The sequence below is a fragment of the Neoarius graeffei genome, chromosome 16 (assembly GCF_027579695.1).
Source record: "Neoarius graeffei isolate fNeoGra1 chromosome 16, fNeoGra1.pri, whole genome shotgun sequence".
NCBI classification, from domain to species: Eukaryota; Metazoa; Chordata; class Actinopteri; order Siluriformes; family Ariidae; genus Neoarius; species Neoarius graeffei.
The window spans coordinates 71,117,667-71,134,511 of NC_083584.1; the positions used below are offsets into that span (position 1 = coordinate 71,117,667).

Below are 16,845 nucleotides of genomic sequence, written 5' to 3' on the forward strand. Positions count from 1 at the left end.
GCTTTACGTAAATCCACATAACCCTTAAAACTTAATTCTCTCATGGTGCTTTGGTGTAAACTTTAAGTAACACCAAAAACCACCAAAAACACTCACACTTTATCATACACTTGTGGATTACTGAGATAGACTCGTTCAATAATAAAATAAAATATGGTACATTTCCTTCACATTTAAGGCCTTTTCAAATGTCTAAGATTTATTTACACATTAAGAACCCACGTTAACTAAAGTGCAAGAAATAATGTAACATATAAGAATAACTTGTAAAATAATGCAGCATGTTTGAATCAGGGGCGGCACGGTGGTGTAGTGGTTAGCGCTGTCGCCTCACAGCAAGAAGGTCCGGGTTCGAGCCCCGTGGCCGGCGAAGGCCTTTCTGTGTGGAGTTTGCATGTTCTCCCCGTGTCCGCGTGGGTTTCCTCCGGGTGCTCCGGTTTCCCCCACAGTCCAAAGACATGCAGGTTAGGTTAACTGGTGACTCTAAATTGAGCGTAGGTGTGAATGTGAATGGTTGTCTGTGTCTATGTGTCAGCCCTGTGATGACCTGGCGACTTGTCCAGGGTGTACCCCGCCTTTCGCCCGTAGTCAGCTGGGATAGGCTCCAGCTTGCCTGCGACCCTGTAGAACAGGATAAAGCGGCTAGAGATAATGAGATGAGATGTTTGAATCAAACCCAGAAAAATAATAAATAAATAATACATAAATAAATTCTGCCTATGTTCGACAAGATAAATTATTTATGCATTTTTAATACAATATATTGGCATTTATTTTGAAAAAAAATAATTTCAATTTATTTAATATTATTAAATGCCACCACCACCACTCTTCAGAGGACAAGTGAGACTTATTAGAGGTAAACATGAAAGAACAACAAAACAGCAAAAATGAAACACAAATAAAGTAATGGTAATGGTTGCAATGTAATAGAAATAACAACAGCAAATGAACCAAACCGACAAATTTCACTATGATTCAAATTGACCATATGGACTGGGCACTGAAAGCTTTGTTACTGAATCTGTAATGCATCCTGAGCCACATGCATTACACAAACCACAATTCAAACCTACACACTTTTAACATTAGTGTACATATTATTTATGTATTGTGTTTTATTAGGTAGAAACGTGATAAATGTGGTAGAGCGCATACCTCTGCCAAGCCACATATTATCAAAATCAAAATTAAATCACTTAAACCTCAGATAATACTAAAGCTGTACGACAAATTTCATCCAAATCCGTTCCCCAATTTTTGAGCTGACACATAAGACTAATGACACGTAAGACTACATTTATGTGTGATTGTGTGTTTCTTGGTTAAAAACAAAACAAAGCAAAACATTTCCACTCCAGATTTCAGGTTTTGTAAAATAATGGATAATCTTTTATTTATGCAAAAAATGTTTTAGTGCTTTCAAATGTTTGGTTATTTAGTTGATGGGAATGATCAATAACAGATTCAACAAATTCACATTTAAAGTTTCGAAACTTTTTTCCTCTTAACTTAAAGTTAAGAGGAAAAAAGTTTCTAAACTTTAAATGTGAATTTGCTGAATCTGTTATTGATCATTTTTGTTCCCATCACCTAAATAACCAAACATTTGAAAGCACTAAAACATTTTTTGCATAAAACTCTTTGAATGGACATGGAGCTGGAGTGCAGGAGAACACTCGATCATACAGAGCGAACAATACATTGTGCTTTAACTTCAAACACAATAAAGACATCGAGTCAGGTTTACCAACAGCCCCTGATAGCACACAGCTAAAAAAATTCATTTTCCTTTGATGCATATACACAGGTCATTTTGGCCATTTAGCCGTTTCACAACATAACTACCAATCAGGAGGTTTTTCAGTTCAGTTTCCCACTTTTCTGAAAATAGAAAGTCATTCCACCAGTCATTACCTGTCAGGGAAGGTAAGTGGCTAAGTTATTCCACCTGCTATCAATTAATGTGTGTGTGTGTGTGTGTGTGTGTGTGTGTGTGTGTGTGTGTGTGTGTGTGTGTGTGTGTTTGTTACAGGGATGGAGCATAAAAGGAGAGAGAGAGCAGAGAAAAGGAGCTCTCTCCCCGACCACAATGCATGTGTGAGTGAGCGAGCAAGCAAGCTAGCTCGCTAGCTAAAAAGCTAAATAAAGTGGTTTGTGTAACCATCAACTCTCGCCTGCTGTGCTTCTGTGCTCCACCCACATCAGGAACTGTTACAGTGGTGCTGAAACCCAGGAGCACAGAAGGGAACCACCCCATGGAGTCCTCCCCATTTGAAAAGCTCATCCTTGCCCTCGCTACTGCCCAGCAGAACCAGCATCAAGCGCTGATCACCCTCCAAAAGGAACAGGAGTAATGCTTCAAAGCCTGGATGCTAGCCCAGCAGGAAGATCGCCAGGCATTCCGGCACCTGCTCGCGTCAACAGGGCTGTTGGCCACCGCTGCCGCCACCTTCACGAAGATGGGACTACAGGACGATCCGGAAGCGTTCCTCACTCTCTTCAAGCAAGCAGCCAAGGCGTGGGGGTGGCCGCTGGAGCAGCGCGCGGCGCACTTCCTCCCGCTCCTGACTGGTGAGGCGCAGCTTGCAGCACAGCAGCTCCCTGCTGACAGCCTATGCTGACCTGAGGAAGGCCATCCTGCAGTGGCTCGACCGCTCCCCAGAGCAACATTGCCAGTGCTTCCGGACGCTGGCACTGGAGGAGGTCGGCTGACCGTCTGCATTTGGCCAGCAACTCCGGGATCCCTGCCGGTGGTGGCTGAGGTCGGAAGACCGCGATGCCGACGAGATCATCGATCTGGTGGCACTGGAACAGTTTATCTCTCGACTTCTGGAAGGAACGGTGGAATGCGTCCAGTGTCACCGCCCGGCGTCACTGGAATGAGCCATAGAGCTGGCGGAGGACCATCTGGAGGCGGCTCCCCTTGCTTCTCTTCTCTCTCCTCCCCCCATCTCTTGTCCCCCTCCCCACCCTGTTCCCCTGCCATGGAGGCGGCGGCTGGCTCCTCCCCAGCCAGCCCATCGCACCTGTCGTGTCCTCCCATCTCCCTCTTCTGTGTCTGTGTTGTCTCCCCCTCAGGTGAGTGACACCCATAACACCAGTGCAGAGGGAAAGCCTGGGCTGGTGTGCTGGCGCGGCGGGGAATCGGAACATCTCCAAAGTCAGAGCTCCGCAAGGGAGGTGGGTGCTGTAATCCAGATCTCTGATGCGCCAGAAACCGCCCTTGATCGGGCCGAACATATCGCATACCGGTGAGTATTCAAGGGGATACATATCATGCTTTGGTGGATTCTGGTTGTAATCAGACCTCAATTCACCAATGCCTGGTGCAAGGTGAGGCATTGGGGGAAGCACAAGCGGTGAAAGTGTTGTGTGTGCATGGGGATGTTCACCATTACCCTCTAGTATCTGTCCATATTCTATTCCGGGGCCAAATGCATAGAATAAAGGCAGCGGTTAGCCCTCATCTCACCCACTCGTTAATTTTGGGTACTGATTGGCTGGGGTTTAAAAAACGTATGGAATATTTAACACATAGTGGGTCCTGCACTAGTAGGTCATGGGAAGATCCCAGTGTGGCATTGACTGGAGAAGCTGTCACAGAGCCGTCTACGTCAACACCACATCAGAGAACCCGCTCCTCCTCCCTCTCTCAGGGATTCCCTTGGGGATTTCCCGGTAGAGCAGTCGCGAGACGAGACTCTGTGGCATGCATTTGACCAAGTGAGAGTAATCGATGGTCAAACTCTTCAGCCAAGCGCGGCACCGACCTTCCCCTATTTTGCTATTATTAAAGATAGATTGTACCGAGTGACGCAGGACACTCAAACTCATGAACGAATAACCTAGTTGTTAATCCCAAAGAGCCGTAGGGAACTCGTATTCCATGCGGCTCACTTTAATCCCATGGCCGGACACTTAGGGCAAGATAAAACACTAGCCCAAATAATGGCCCGGTTCTATTGGCCAGGGATTCACGGGGATGTCCGTCGGTGATGTGCGGCATGCTGTGAATACCAATTAGTAAATCCCGCAGCCACTCCAAAAGCACCTTTGCGCCCTCTTCCTCTAATCGAGACCTGTTTGAGCGAATTGGGATGGATCTCATCAGGCCATTAGATCGGTCAGCACAGGGATATCACTTTATTTTAGTTCTGGTGGACTATGCAACACGATATCCGGAAGCAGTGCCTCTCCGCAATATCTCAGCATGCAGTATTGCGGAAGCACTCTTCCGCTTTATCTCCTGGGTCGGGATTCCGAAAGAAATCCTGACAGACCAAGGACCTCGTTTATGTCACACACACTGCGTGAACTGTATGGGTTACTGGGTTATACGCACCAGTGTCCATCATCCACAAACAGATGGCTTCGTAGAGCGATTTAACCAAATACTCAAAAACATAATCCAGAAATTCGTAAGTGAAGATTGCGCATAATTGGGATAAGTGGCTTGAGCCCCTGTTATTCGCAGTATGAGAAGTCCCGCAAGCCTCCACGGGGTTTTCTCCCTTTGAATTATTATATGTGACTGCTCACCGAATCCAGGGACATATGTCGGCCGAAACGAATCCAAGATAATCGCAAAAGAAGCATTTTTTTTTCGAAATTTGTGATTTTTGTTTTTTTCCATCATGTGCAAGTTGAGATCTTGAAGAATGCAATCAGTATTTCAGATACTGAAAAATGCTTCTTTTGCGATTATCTTGGATTCGTTTTGTTGGAAAAGCATACATTTTTTGTTGCAAATTGTCTCGTTTTTGTCAGGACTGTAGCCTGCTAGGGGGTGTGGGTAAATTACCATATGGGCCATTCACATGATGATTTAAAGTCATTTGGTTTTTTTTCCGCGAATCAGCTGTATGATCCAGGCTGAGCGCATGGCTACTTAACCTGCATACAGGCGTGTGATTTCACTATGGAATGAGTTACTAAACAGAGCGCAGAGGAGCAAACACCGCGAAGCAAACAGACACACGGTATTTACATCGGAGATCACCATTTCTAGCAAAAAAAACGCAACCTCGTTTTCCAGATTGAATGGAATACTTGAATGATCGGATGATACACGGACCGTTCTAGGATTACATTCCATCGGAGGCATTGGTGTGTGCAAGGCGCCGTTTCTCTTTCTGATGGGGTAAGTTTATTAATCTAAGGCTGTGTGGTTATTTTTGCATGTAACGGAGAGTGTTGTGGTTTGGTTAAGCCTAGGTCACAACTGGACATACGATTTTTTGGCCGTGTGATTTTTGGCGTTTCCCAAATCGCTGCGTTTTTTTTTGTTCACGGAGAAAGACGCGCGTTGGCCGCAAGTTTGTCTTGCAACTTGAAAAAAACGTAAGCGCCCGTAGAGTTTGCTAGACATGACAAAGAACCTCTGCGGCCGGTCTGCGGCTCGAAAATCAGCACATCACACGTGCGCTCTCGTGCTTTTCACACGCGCGTTCTCGTGCGTTTCATGCGTGCTCTCTGTGTGTTTCTTGCGTTTTTTTGCATGTAGACCGGCTGTAGGAGCGCGTACTGTACGGCCGGTTGTGACCGAGGCTTTACATGAAACTAGTGTTGTGTTAGTTGTGTCATCATCGTGCTAGCTTTCTTTCTTACAGTGTGAGCAATTTTTCAACCATAAAACGTTAAAGTATACTTTAGGACTTATTTTTGTACTTCATAATTGTTTTGGGCATACTTTGCATGGAAGGAAAATTGACGTGGTGATCTTTGTTTACATGAAAGTAGTATCGTGTTAGCTAGTAGGGGGTAAAGCTTTCCTTAATGTCATGCAAATGAGCACCATTATGTGCCCACCCTACACCCAGAGTAGCTGAGATGGAAAACTTTGAGGGCGATTTTCTCCCTTTTCTGTTTTAAGGAGTATACACTTTCAAAAGGCCACACATTCTTCAAATATTGTCAGATCTCCACATGGAAGGCATCATTGGAAAGCTTAGAAACTGTACTTTCTGAATCTGTCAATAACTCAAAATGCCCCCGGGCCGACATGTGTCCCTGGATTCTGTGATCTGCCACATAATGGTGTAAACCGCGTGGCATTCTGGAGGTGCTATGGGAAAATTGGGAGAAGGGACCTTCATGGAGTAAAAATGAAATCCATTACGTTCTTGACCTGCACGCAAAACTCCACACCCTCACGCACCTAACCCAGGAGAATTTGCGGCAGGTGCAAGAGCGTCAAAGCTGGCTGTATGACAGGGGCACGCACCTTAGAGAGTTCACTCTGGGAGATAAAGTGCTCGTATTATTGCCCACGTCAAGTTAGTCGCCAAGTGGCAAGGGCCCTTCGAGGTCACATGGCGAGTCGGGGACGTCGACTATGAGGTGAAGCGAACGGATGGGGCGGGGCACTGCCAATCTACCACCTCAACCTTTTAAAATGCTGGAATGAGGGGGTCCCCATGGCATTGGCGTCGGCAGTCCCAGAGAAGGCGGAGCTGGGGCTGGAGGTAAAAAAGATAACATCTCAGACCACTCCAGTCCCTTGTGAAGACCACCTCTCGCCGACCCAACTCACGGAGGTAGCCAAGTTGCAGAAGGAATTTTCTGACATGTTCTCGCCCCTTCCTGGTCGTATCCACCTTATAGAACACCACATCAAAACACCCCCGGGGGTGGTAGTGCGTAGCCACCCTTACCAATTGCCTGAACACAAGAAAAAGGTGGTTCGGGACAAACTCAAGGCCATGCTCGAAATGGGCATAATCAAGGAGTCCCACAGTGACTGGAGCAGCCCAGTGTTCCTGGTTCCCAAGACCGACGGGTCGGTCCGGTTCTGTGTGGACTATAGAAAGGTCAACACGGTGTCTAAATTTGACGCATACCCAATGCCTCGCATTGATTGAGTTGCTTGATCAGTTAGGCGCTGCTCACTTTTATTCGACACTGGATCTAACAAAGGGATATTGGCAGATCCCCTTGACTCCTCTATCCCAAGAGAAAACAGCCTTTTCCACACTGTTTAGGTTACACCAATTTGTCACGCTCCCTTTTGGATTGGTTGGGGTGCCCACTACGTTCCAGCGGATTATGGACAGGGTCCTCTGCCCTCATGCTGCCTACATGGCCGCCTATCTAGACGACATAATAATTTACAGACATGATTGGCTGCGGCACTTGGAACACCTAAGGGCTGTTCTAAAGTCGCTGAGGCGAGCAGGCCTCACAGCTAACCTGAAAGTGTGTGATTGGGCGGGTGGAAGTACAGTATCTGGGGTTCCACTTGGGCCATGGGCAGGTGCGTCCCCAAATTAACAAGATCGCAGCGATTGCGGCCTGCCCGAGGCCCAATACCAAAAAGGAGGTGAGACGGTTCTTGGGGCTGGCTGGCTGGCTATTATCGTAGGTTTCTACCTAATTACTCAGGCGTCACCAGCCCGCTAACCGATCTCACTAAAAAGGGGGCTTCAGATCCAGTCCAGTGGACGGAGCAGTACCAACAGGCCTTTTCTGAGGTAAAAGCTGCACTGTGTGGGGGGCCACTTTTACACTCCCCTGACTTCTCTCTCCCCTTTATTTTGCAGGCTGATGCATCGGACAGAGGGCTGGGGGCCGTTTTGTCTCAGGAGATGGAGGGCGAGGAGCGCCCCGTGCTGTACATCAGCCGGAAACTGTCGATGCACGAAAGCAAGTACAGCACAATCGAGAAGGAGTGTCTCGCCATCAAGTGGGCGGTCCTCGCCCTCTGATACTAGCTCTTTCACTCTCTGTTCGGACCACGTACCCCTCCAGTGGCTCCACTGCATGAAGGATGCCAATGCGCAGATCACCCGTTGGTATCTCGCCCTCCAGCCATTTAAGTTTGAGGTGATCCACAGGCTGGGGGCGCAGATGGTGGTGGCGGACTTCCTGTCCCATCGGGGGGGAGTCAGCTTCAGGCCGGACGGCTCTCCGGCCTGAGTCAGGCGGTGGGGGTATGTGGAGGCGGGGGCATGGCCAAGCAGCAGTCTGTGAATGGAGGGTGGGGTCTGGGAAGGTAAGTGGCTAAGTCATTCCACCTGCTGTCAATTAATGTGTGTGTGTGTATGGGTGTGTGTGTTTGTTACAGGGATGGAGCATAAAAGGAGAGAGAGAGCAGAGAAAAGGAGCTCTCTCTTCCCGACCACAACGCATGTGTGAGTGAGTGAGTGAGTGAGTGAGCTGAAAAGCTAAATAAAGTGGTTTGTGTAACCATCAACTCTTGCCTGCCGTGCTTCTGTGCTCCGCCCACATCAGGAACTGTTACAAGAAACATGCAGAATTACACTCAGGCAGCAGTTTAGAGGATCAGAGTCAAAGATCAGCTTCCTGTGACCTCGTACTAATCTTCACTCTGGGTGTAAACCAGCTGCTCCGTATTCAAACCCCCGACTCACAAACGCATAAATATTTAATACACCTGACAAGCAATTTATATTTCTATAAGCTACTCCATCATTTCTATCTCTTAGAGAGTGACAGGAGAAAAATGGTTCTGTGTATTCATGCTGACGTTTGTCAGAAATCTGACTGTGGAAGATGGATGGAACTGATTCACGCTGGGGAACAAAGCTGTTCAAAAGTTTTTCAAATCGCTTCCTCAGAGGCTTTAAACTATGACTCCATAGCTGTAGAATATTACTCTGTTTGTTTTTCTCCAGTGTTCCAGATTTCAACTTTCTAAGGTTAATAAGATGTTTCAAATTTGCATAAGTTGTAAATGTATAAAGTTTATGGCTTTACAATGATGTTTGAGATTCGAGGACAGATTCCATAATTAGCTAGATGAAACTGCGTCCAGTGAAACTGCACAGGTGGATATGGCTGTCTACAAAGTTCTGGCTTCAGCTTAGCTACAAGTTCACTTGCTACAAACTTCACATATGGTTCTGTCATTATGTAGGAGTTTCTAAAAAAGTTCTAGATTTGTTTATGTTTTAAAGAAGTTCCAGAATTGGAAAAGTTAAAGAAGTCCTAGTGTTAGTAATCATGTTTAAGGTATATAAAGAAATGACTACAACTCACTCAATGGCTTTCTAAGTAGTTCTAGAAGTTCCAGAATTGGGTATTGCTTTTGAAGATGTTCTAGACTCTGGTACAGCTTCATTAGAATTTATAATTCTGTTTCTGGTGTTTTAAAGTCTGGGTTTAGATTTATAATAGGTTTCAGAATTATCTGTGGGTTTTATCTGCAGAAATTACAGAAATCCAAAACTTTCAAAGACGTTTAAGGGGAAAGGACTGAATGAGATACACAAAGTATGAAAGAGGAAAATGAGCACAGTCAAGGTCAAAGGTCATGAAGCTGCCGATGAGTTTTGTGATTTGAGAATGTTAGAGTCAGCGCAACGCGGCTGTTTCATGGTTAAGTTCAGCGAAACAGCTCAGGGTGGGATATACAGATAGAGGGGAGAAAAGAGGAAGAACTGGAATGACAGGAAGGAAATGGGTTTTGATGAATCAGTTCCCCCGGTAACAGCGTGATGTCACTGTGACCTGGGGTTCCACTTCCTGATACCTCAGCAGTAAAAGATTATTTTCTTTCTCTTTTTTCATCTTTTCATTTTGTTAGCCATGGCAACAGGCCAGCGTTGCTATGGATACAAAAGTGTGATAGCAACAAAATGTAACAGCGGGAACTTCTGTTCTCTTTTTGTTTTTGCCAGCATGAGGAACAAGGGAAACTTCTCTCTTTCTCAATCTCTTGTGTAAGAAAGGAACAGAGTGAAAGCATCACGCTGATCGTATCCAGTGCCCCTCTGTTCCTACATTTCCGTCAGTCTGTTCCTCATGCCTATTTGTAGTTCTTCTTCTCACACACACACACACACACACACACACACACACACACACACACACACACACACACTTCTTTTAACTCATGCCAGTCCCTTGAAAACTGAAGATTTGTGACAGTGTCTGATGGAATTCTGCTGCTAGTTAAAACATTTTTTGTGATATTTTTCTATCACAATCTCTGACATGCTCATCATCTCCTGAAGTCACACATAACGAGTGTTAGAACACAAACCGGCTCTTTATAAAGCTTTCAAATGCACCCGAGTTTCTCTCACAGCCTCAGGAAGCGAGTGTGATCACGCTAAGATACCATCAAACACTCAACTCAAAAATAACTCATGAGCTGCGTGACTCAATTTCACTGATTCACTGAATCGTATCCTCATGATTTGTTTCTGCTGTAACTCTTACTGCAGCTCAATGATCACTAAAAACCTGCAAATCACCGAGTTACTCTAATTATAACAAGTGTGACATATATATTCGTCCAGGTCGATAAAGTCGGACTCTCTGACCTGTACTTATCAGAGTCACACAGGAACAGATTTGAGTTAAATGACTTTTAAGCATCCCTGCATCTAATTCATGAATAGTTTGAACAGCTTGAGAGCAAATGATGAATCAGACTCATCCATGTGGAAAAAGAAAAATGCAAAATGTGATTTATCTTATTCTGTAGTACATCTTGATTTACATAAAACACAGCCTCAGTGCATGTTGTGATACACAGAGTTTACTCATTTAGGATGACCAAGGGGGAAAAAATCAAAGCATTTTTGTGGAAAAAGTAATATTAGTAGAGCAGACAATTTCAAATATTGACAAAATATTTCAAATTATGATACAAGCATGAAAATTGGCATGGATATTCTATATTGGTAGCTCTTCAAATCTACCCGATTGGCCATTGGAAAATCCAAGATGGAAGCCAAAATATTCCAGAGAAATGTACTTCTGCATGTAATACCTATGGTTGGAGATTAAATGGTTTATCCTTTTACCTATTTTGGTATATTATACATGCTTTATGAACACTGATGCCAATTAAGATCATTCTGCAATGTTTTAAAACATATTTGACTATTTAATGGCTTTCGGTATACAGTCTGATGTGTTTTGATGTGTTATTGGTGTTAGTAATTCATTTTCATCTTCTATTAATACTAGAATAGAGTGGATTTGTTGTGCATAAATCCACAAGAGTATTCTCTACTATAGTAATTGATCATGCCCACGAGCAGAATAATGCTGTAATCAAGGGAAATGGAGGAGCAGTGGGCCTTACAGAAGATCCTGAATCACTCAGGTGCTGGATGACTCTGAGGAAGTGTCAGAAAAGAAAGAAGCAGCCAGTAGTGTGAGACATCATGAACAGAACTTGACTGCCCAGAAGACCTTCTTTGACAAAGTGAAGAAGTTGTCTTCTGTGATGAGAGAAATGGGGAACTCTTTCCAAGAAGATCCATCTGACCTGCTGGTGCTAGGCACAAAGGACATTGCTGACCCATCCACTACAGCAATGGTCAGTACCCATCACACAAGAGGCAAGGCCCAGTTCAAATCATTCATGGAGGATCTTCAGAGGCAGGATGATAATTCATTCTATCAACCCATCAAGAAGAATCACACTGCATTCTTCAAGCCTTGTGCATTGCCCAACAGTTCAAAGAAGGTGTCATCACTAAAGGAAGACTGTCAGCTCTTTTCTAGGCTCTTTATTCCATGTCAAAGTAGACAATGTGACCTGGAAGAATTCTTCCAACATGAAAATCAGGCTGCTCCTGCATCTCTGAGCGACAGTGGTAAACTGCAAACCTGTCAAAAGTCTCAGCCGGTCAACATACTTGAAGCAAAGGTCCCTCCATCAGACTCAGAACCAATGGCAGAAGTCATAGTCATTGATGGCTAAGCACTGATCAATGACCTGCCTCCACGTACTTCAAAGACATTTGATGACTATGCCAGAGAAGAGGTCCATACTAAGATCGAGTGTGCCTCCTGTGCCATTTACAGGATGGTCGATGTTATGCTTGACCTCTATCAGAAGGACAGTCTTAAGTCAGAGACAAGGTCCAAATGAGGGAAAGGTGTCAGGAGAAGGTTTGTAGGAGCAAGTAGAACTCCAAACAAATGGTAAAGCTTCTTGATAGATGACAAGAAAAAGACAGAGTTGTTCCTGTTCCTTGCAGACAGAATTAAAGACATGATCAGTGCTAGCAGTATCATTGTGACAAAGGGTGAGAATGCCATCTGTAACAAGGCAAGGGACCTTTCAGGAGTATCCCCATGTCAACATGAAGAGGCAGACACAAGACTCTTTGTACATACCAAAGATGCCATTCTGGAAGGGTACAAAACAGTTATCATCAAGGCCAATGACACAGATGTGGTTGTCATAGTTGTATCTGTCTTCTCTTCCTTGGGGGAACTTGGTCTTTTGAAACTGTGGGTCGCTTATGGCCAAGGAGCCAACGCCAGATGGATTCCTGTCCATGATGTAGTGTCTGCCATGGGGCCTCAGAAATCAAGTGCATTGCTGTTCTTTCATGCCTTCATTGGATGTGATGTCCTTTCATGGGCAAAAAGTGGGCATGGCAGACATGGAATGTATTTGGTGAAACTGGCAGGACCTTTGTCAAGCTGAGTCAATGCCCAGTGACAGTGGACAATGAAGACACCCAAGTCCTCAAAAGGTTTGCTGTCCTCATGTATGACAGGTCTAGTGCTGCCACCAATGTTAATGAGCCCAGGCTTGATCTATCTGCACACAAGCAGAGGACATATGAGTCAATTCCACTGACACAGGCAGCTCTTAAAGAACATATCAACACCTTTTTTTGGATGTGTGTGTATGCGACATCCCTGCATCCGGGTAATTTGGCGCCGACAAGTGTGGCTGCCTTTCTCGAGCTCTGTCTGTCTAGTTTGTTTTTAGTGTTTTTATCGCTTTTTCGTCTAAAGTTTGTACTGTTGAACGTCGAACTTCCGTGGATATTTATTCTATCCTATGGATACCAGTCTTCACACAGCTCGTAAGGGCTGCAACAAATTTGTTTACACATGGGAGTGGCTGCTGGCACTACGATCAATTGGATGTAATGTTACAGATATCTACATCATACCCAGGGAGTTAAGGAAAACTTACCGTGGTTGCAGAGCGGGCAAGAAGCTGAAGGCCAGACGACTGGAGAAACGATGGTGGTATAAACCCTCTGTTCCTTCGGTTGTGATGGGGAATGTCAACTCGCTTGCCAATAAGACTGATGAGCTGGCGGCTCTGGTGAGGAATGTCAAGCTATACCGGGAGTGCAGCTTACTGTGCTTCACAGAGACGTGGCTAAACAGACGCTAACGTGGAGCTACCCGGGTTTTTCCACAGTGAGATTGGATAGAAGTCCGGAGTTAAGCGGAAAATGTAAAGGTGGGGGGCTTGCACTTTTTATCAACATCAAGTTGTGTAATCCAGGACATGTCACTGTGAAAGAAACGGTTTGCTGTCCAGACACTGAGCTTTTAGCTGTCAGCCTCAGATCATATTACTTGCCTAGAGAGCTCAGCCATATGATCGCTGTCTGTGTATACATCTCGCCGCGTCCACTTCCGGATAAGGCATGTGACGTCATCCACTCCACTGTTGCTAAGCTCCAGACTCAACATCCTAATGCCTTCATTTTTATTTCTGGGGACTTTAATCATGTTACATTGGAGTCAACTCTGCCTGCATTCCATCAGTTTGTTAACTGCCCCACAAGGAAAAATCGTACAATTGACCTCATGTATGCCAATGTGAGGGAAGCTTAAAAGGACATTCCACTGCCTCCGCTGGGTAAATCAGACCATAACTTGGTTTTTCTGCAGCCACAGTACATTCCATGTGTGCGCAGACAGCCAATCACCACACGTTCATTCAGGGTATGGTCCCCTGAGGTAGAGGATGCTCTGAAGGACTGTTTTGAGTGCACTGACTGGAGGGTGCTGCAGGAATCACATGGGGAGGATATTGAGGGGGCTACTCACTGTATAACTGATTATCTGAACTTCTGTATGGACATTGTTGTTCCCATCAGAACTGTATGCTGCTTTTCCAACAATAAGCCTTGGATAACCAGTGACGTCAAGGACCTCCTTAATAATAAGAAGAGGGCATTCAAGGATGGTGACCAGATAGAGCTGAGGCACATACAAAGGGAGCTCAAGGTCAGGCTGAGAGAGGCAAAGGAGAAGTATAGCAGAAAGGTGGAGGAAAAGTTGCAGAATAACAGAATGAAGGAGGTTTGGAATAGGTTGAGAACCATCACAGGCTGCAAAAAGACCAGCAGTGTAGTGGAGGGTAATGTGGAGAGGGCAAATTAGCTCAATCATTTTTATAATCATTTTGATGCAGCTGTTTGCCCCAGCACCACCCCCAACCTCCTCCATTGGCTGGGGCTACCCGTACATCACCCCACACTCACCCCTCACTGCTTTCCTCTACCATTGATGCCCCCCCCTCCCTGGCAGCTACCTCACTCAGTGTTCCATGCACACCAATCAACAACCTCCAGCCTGTTCACCGGAAGCTTCCTCCCCCTGCTGTCTCCATAACATCAGAGATGGTGACGCGTGAGCTCAGGACACTGCAGCCTAGGAAGGCCGCTGGACCGGATAGAGTGTGTCCCAGACTCCTGAAAGTATGTGCAGCTGAACTAGGTAAGCCTTTACAACATGTCTTCAACCTTAGCCTACATCTTGGGAGGGTGTCAACATTGTGGAAGACATCATGCCTCATCCCAGTTCCTAAGAAGCCACATCCCAGTGAACTAAATGATTTTATGCCTGTTGCCTTAACCTCCCACATAATGAAGACAATGGAGCGGCTACTACTGCAACCCCTCAGACCCCAAGTTAGTCATGCACTTGATCAGCTACAGTTCGCATACAAGGATAAAGTAGGAGTGGATGATGCCATCATCTACCTGCTGCACAGAGCTTACTCTCACCTAGACAGAGGAAATGGTGCTGTGAGAATCATGTTCTTCGACTTCTCCAGTGCCTTTAACACCATTCAGCCCCTCCTGTTGAGAGATAAGCTACTGCAGATGAGGGTAGACCTACACCTAGTCTCCTGGATAACAGACTATCTTACCATGAGACCACAGTTTGTGAGGCTGAAGGACTGTGTCTCTGGGACTGTGATCAGTAGTATGGGTGCCCCACAAGGTACTGTCCTCTCTCTCCTCTTTTGTTCACCCTCTACACGTCAGATTTTAGTTACAACTCTGAGCTATGCCATATGCAGAAGTTCTCTGACGACACAGCTATTGTGGCATGTATCAGGGATGGACAAGAAAGGGAGTACAGGAACCTGGTGAAGGACTTTGTGGAATGGTGCAGGGCAAACCATCTGCTGCTGAATACCTCCAAGACCAAGGAGATGGTGGTGGATTATAGGAGGTCTAGCTCCCCTCCACTCCCAGTCTCCGTTGAGGGGGTCAATGTGGAAGTAGTTAAGTCCTACAAGTACCTGGGGCTGCACCTGGATAATAAACTGGACTGGACAGCTAACACAGATGCACTTTACAAGAAGGGGCAGCGTCGACTCTATTTTCTGAGAAGGCTGGGGTCTTTTAACATCTGCAGTAAACTCCTGCTGATGTTTTACCAGTCTGTCACTGCCAGCGTTCTCTTCTATGCTGTGGTATGCTGGGGCGGCAGTGCCAAGAGAAGGGACACTGGACGTATAGACAGACTGGTGAGAAAAGCTGACTCTGTGGTTGGTGCTGAGCCAGAGCCCATAGCATCGATAGTTGAGAAAAGGACCCTCAGCAAACTCCTGCTAATTATGGACAATGAGCACCATCCCCTATACAGCACATTGAACAGACAGAAAAGCCTGTTCAGTGGCAGACTGCTCTCTCTGTCATGCTCAACAGACAGGCTGAGAAAATCTTTTGTTCCCCGGGCCATTCAACTTTTTAACTCTTCCCTGAAGGGGTAAGGAAAAATGGACTACTGGGTTTGAGTTCTGTTTTCTGGGAATTCACCTGTTTTTATGCTTGAATTTAAGTAAATATTCCTTATGTCAAGCCAGTGCAGTAATCAGTACTTTCCTGTTCTGACTGACTTTGTGATTTTTTTATGCTTCATCCCTATAGACTTATGGACACTTTGACCCACCCTTTGCACTATCCCCCTATTGGTGCACTCACAGTGACTGAATGTGGAATATGTATTTACCATGAATGTCCATTCCATTGGTGTTGTGTTTTTCTTTGTCCTTGTGTATGTTGAATGTATAGTATAAGTATGTGTCTTAAGAGCTACAGGATGTCTAAATTTCCTTTTGGATCATTAAAGTATCTATCTATCTATCTATCTATCTATCTATCTATCTATCTATCTATCTATCTATCTATATCAAGCATGCAGCCTATCAAACATAAATTGTCTGGGCTCAAGCAACTGACCCTCAGCCAGACATCAAGTCCCCAGGTGACTATGAATGGGTATAAGATGGAGACACATGGAGAATTCATTGGACAACCCTTGCACCAATTGCAGTAAGTTGCCAGGAGTTGATGTGTTCATGCAAGAAGGACTGCACAAGGAGGTGTAAATACTTCAGATCAGGACATGCCTGCTGTCAGTAATTTGAAGGAGTGTGAAGGAGCAGACTACAAACACTCAGGACTACAACTCCCATGACACACAGCACCCTCTGTCCCCAGCCTACTGAACTGCAGCTGTCACGCATTTCCTTAATCACCGCTTCTGCTATTTAAGCCGCTCATTCACGCCACTACAGTGCAAAGTATTGTCCTGCCCTTTCAGTACATACAGAGCCTTGTATCTTTTTTGACTGTCTCTAGTGTTTCCTGACCTTTTGCTATTTCCTCTCCATTTTTGCTCTTTGTCTTTTCCATGTCACGCTGTTCACTGATCGCCTGACCCTCACTAGTTTACCGACACTGATTTCAGACACACATTTTGGCTTCATTGACAGTCTACTTATCTGCTTCCTCAGCGCATACATCAGTAAGTGCCTGCACTCTCACAGGATACTTTGCCATAATGGATGTAGTGGAGGGTCCT

The 16,845-nt window shown here is 45.4% G+C and overlaps 1 protein-coding gene across 6 annotated transcripts in view; it reads right to left on the bottom strand.

The window, feature by feature from the left end:
• Positions 1 to 16,845, bottom strand: part of LOC132900991 (cGMP-dependent 3',5'-cyclic phosphodiesterase) — a 542,454-nt gene that overhangs the window by 254,433 nt on the left and 271,176 nt on the right. The gene's annotated exons all lie outside the window — the stretch shown is intronic.